A 4,212-nucleotide genomic window follows, 5' to 3' on the forward strand; every position below is an offset into this window, starting at 1 on the left:
AAATTTGACACTACAATAGAAGTGGCAGAAAAATGGTTTAAAGATAACTGTCGAATTGTGAAAGACAAGAAAACTGTATGGATGAACTTCAACCATACAATGAACAAAAGTAGGACCAATGTAAAATTCACATCATCGAATAGCCAAATCCAGCAAAAGAATCATATAAATTTTTTAGGATTGTGTGGGTAAAATTCACATAATCGAATAGCCAAATCCAGCAAAAGAATCACATACAGTTTTTAGGATTGTGTGTAAAATTAACATCACTGAATAGCCAAATTCAGCAACAGAATCACATATAGTTTTTAGCATTGTGTGTGGATGAGCATCTAATATGGGAAAAACATGTAGAAGGGCTTAACAAAAAATTAAGCAACTATTATTACATATTAAGAGTACTTAAAGATTGCTGCAATACCAAAACAGTGTTAAGTGCTTACTGTGCATAGCTGCATAGTCTACTGAAGTATGGTATAGTGTTATGGGGAAATACCTCTTTTGCAAAACAGTCTTTCAAGCTCCAAAAGAAGGCTGTATGATTAATAAGTGATTTTGCTTATAGAGTACCATGTAAAGGTATCTTTAAGGAATTAAAAATCATGACCTTATCATCTATATTTATATTTGAAGCATCTGCTTCATTAAAAACCATCAAGTTTCAGCTATGAATAGTGAGATCGACAATTATCAAACAAGGAACAGGGATGACTATCATAGGGATGTGCACAGAAAATCAATACATCATGACAGTGCTGTTTACAAACCAAAAATTCTGTACAGTGCATTGCCAGATAGCATGAAACAGATACCAAACATTAATACACCAAAATAAGAAGTAAACAATCTTTTAATAAACAACAGCTTCTACAGTATAAATGAATACCTGGAATTTTGCTCATATGTGTAGGTCTGCATCATAACTCTGTAAACAAAAATTCATAATTATGAATCACTCCAAGATAAAACCAAACTTCTTTCATCCATGTATGTATCTAATTATGCATCTAGCTTTTATGTTGTATGTTACTATGCCTAGTTAACTAAAGTACTGGTACTAATAGTTTTAGTAAAATCAACCAAGGGGTTTCTCTAGCGGTCATTCTATCTGTATGTATGTATACAGGGTGTGTCACCTAACGTTACCGCTGGATATATTTCGTAAACCACATCAAATACTGACGAACCGATTCCACAGACCGAACGTGAGGAGAGGGGCTAGTGTAATTGTTTAATACAAACCATACAAAAATGCACGGAATTATGTTTTTTAACACAAACCTACGTTTTTTTAAATGGAACCACGTTAGTTTTGTTAGCACATCTGAACATATAAACAAATACGTAATCAGTGCCGTTTGTTGCATTGTAAAATGTTAATTACATCCGGAGATATTGTAACCTAAAGTTGACGCTTGAAATCTCAGTTGCGTGTTGTAACAAACACGGGCCACGGTCGGCGAGCAGCATCTGCAGGGACATGTTTACGATGACGACCGTGTTTACGAGTGTGGCTGTAGTGCACTGTTGTGGTTTGGTCTAGCTGTCGCAGTGTCCGCATGTAGCGCTTGCTGCTATTGTTATTCTGCATTCGTCTCCGCACGCAGACCAACTGTAGTACACCGTGTTACCAGACGTCTGTGATAGTGTAGTGTTGTAGGAACTGTGACCATGGTGTATTCGAACTCTGAAAAGGCGAAGATGATACTCATCTATGGCGAGTGTCGACGAAATGCAGCTGAAGCCTGCAGGGTGTATGCAGAACGGTACACGGACAGTGAGCATCCAACGTGCCGCACATTGCAAAACATCTACCGCCAACTGTATGCAACAGGTATGGTCGTAGGACGCAAACGGGTCCGTAACAGGCCCATCACAGGAGAAGCGGGTGCAGTTGGTGTGTTAGCTGCTGTTGCCATGAACCCACACATGAGTACATGGGACATTGCGAGAGCCGGTGGACTGAGTCAAAGTAGTGTCATGCGCATACTGCATCGTCACCGCTTTCACCCGTTTCATGTGTCGCTACATCAGCAATTACATGGTGATGACTTTAATCATCGAGTGCAATTCTGTCAATGGGCATTAACAGAGAATGCGTTGCAGTTCTACCTGTTTACTGATGAAGCGGGTTTCACAAACCACGGGGCACTGAATCTACGGAAAATGCACTACTGCTCCGTGGACAATCCTCGCTGGCTCAGACAGGTAGAGCGACAGCGACCGTGGACTGTAAATGTATGGTGCGGAATCATTGGCGACCACCTCATTGGTCCTCACTTCATTGCAGGGGCACTAACAGCTGCAACATACATCGCGTCTCTACAGAATGATCTGCCAACGTTGCTCGAAAATGTCCCACTGGATACTCGTCGACGTATGTGGTATCAGCATGATGGTGCACCTGCACATTCCGCAATTAACACTAGGCTGACCCTTGACAGGATGTTCGACGGGCGTTTCATAGGACGTGGAGGACGCATAAATTGGCCAGCCCGTTCTCCTGATCTTACACCTCTGGGCTCCTTTCTGTGGGGTACGTTAAAGGAGAATGTGTACCATGATGTGCCTACAACCCCAGAGGATATGAAACAACGTATTGTGGCAGCCTGCGGCGACATTACACCAGATGTACTGCGGCGTGTACGACATTCATTACGCCAGAGATTGCAATTGTGTGCAGCAAATGATGGCCACCACATTGAACATCTATTGGCCTGACATGTCGGGACACACTCTATTCCACACCGTAATTGAAAACGGAAACCACGTGTGTACGTGTACCTCACCCCTCATGGTAATGTACATGTGTGTCAGTGAAAAAGACCAATAAAAAGGTGTTTGCATGTGGACGTAATGTACTGTTCCAGTCTCTTCTGTACCCAAGGTCCATCACCGTTCCCTTTGGATCCCTACGTAATTCGGTGCTCTCCGATACACACGATTGAACAGCGGAGGAGTGGTACTCAAGCGTCAACTTTAGGTTACAATATCTCCGGATGTAATTAACATTTTACAATGCAACAAACGGTACTGATTACGTATTTGTTTATATATTCAGATGTGCAAACAAAACTAACAGGGTTCCATTTAAAAAAACGTAGGTTTGTGTTAAAAAACATACTACCATGCATTTTTTTATGGTTTGTATTTGATGTGGTTTACGAAATATATCCAGCGGTAATTTTAGGTGACTCACCCTGTATAATTTTGTGATCTAATTAAACACAATACTGTTTTTCTTGTAAAGATGTGTTGATACCAATGATAACATTTTGTACATGATGTAAATATGTAATATTTTATACCGTTCTGTACTTTGACAAGTTCAATATCAATAATCTAATAATATGGACTCCAAATAAATAAGTAAATAAACTGTTATTCTGTGTACAAAAAAAGCATGTAAAAATTTTAATTATCTCACTGTGATGTGTACGAAAAGCAGTATCGATAGTTCATGATAGTCTATGTTTTGTAGTAAAGAGTGAGAACAATGAAAACAAAAGAAATATATCCAGAATGAGATTTTCACTCTGCAGCGGAGTGAAAATCTCATTCTGGAAACATCCCCCAGGCTGTGGCTAAGCCATGTCTCCGCAATATCCTTTCTTTCAGGAGTGCTAGTTCTGCAAGGTTCGCAGGAGAGCTTTTGTAAAGTTTGGAAAGTAGGAGACGAGGTACTGGCAGAAGTAAAGCTGTGAATACCGGCCGTGAGTCGTGCTTTGGTAGCTCAGTTGGTAGAGCACTTGCCCGCGAAAGGCAAAGGTCCCGAGTTCGAGTCTCGGTCGGGCAAACAGTTTTAATCTGCCAGTAAGTTTCAAAAGAAATATATTTTCGCAATAATTTTACTCTGATTTGTAGATCTTTGCAATTATTTTAGTCTTGTTCATATCTTCTTACGAGAAAGACATAGATGGAAAAGTATGCATCTTGTAAAGGTATTTCTGGTAAATGTATGGTGTTGCCGAAATATCGAGTAAAGTTGATTTTAGGATCCAGCAGCAGACCCGAAGAGACTTTCATGACTTATTACGCCGGGAAAGCCTACGTAATCACAATGTATGGTGTTATTTATAGCCAAACCACTTATTTCAATAGTGGTGGCATCCCTACATGTGTGAAAAATTAATTGTAGGCCTACATTTTTTACTCGAAGGAAAAACGGGTAGCAAAGATACATTGGTTGGTTGGTTGATTTTGGGGAAGGAC

The 4,212-nt window shown here is 40.1% G+C and overlaps 1 non-coding gene across 1 annotated transcript; it reads left to right on the forward strand.

Moving 5' to 3' along the window:
- Positions 1 to 3,721: 3,721 nt before the first annotated feature.
- On the forward strand, positions 3,722 to 3,796 carry Trnas-cga (transfer RNA serine (anticodon CGA)). The gene has a single exon. It is a non-coding gene; the product is annotated as a tRNA-Ser (tRNA).
- Positions 3,797 to 4,212: the final 416 nt, after the last annotated feature.

Source organism: Schistocerca nitens, chromosome 5 (assembly GCF_023898315.1).
Source record: "Schistocerca nitens isolate TAMUIC-IGC-003100 chromosome 5, iqSchNite1.1, whole genome shotgun sequence".
NCBI lineage: Eukaryota > Metazoa > Arthropoda > Insecta > Orthoptera > Acrididae > Schistocerca > Schistocerca nitens.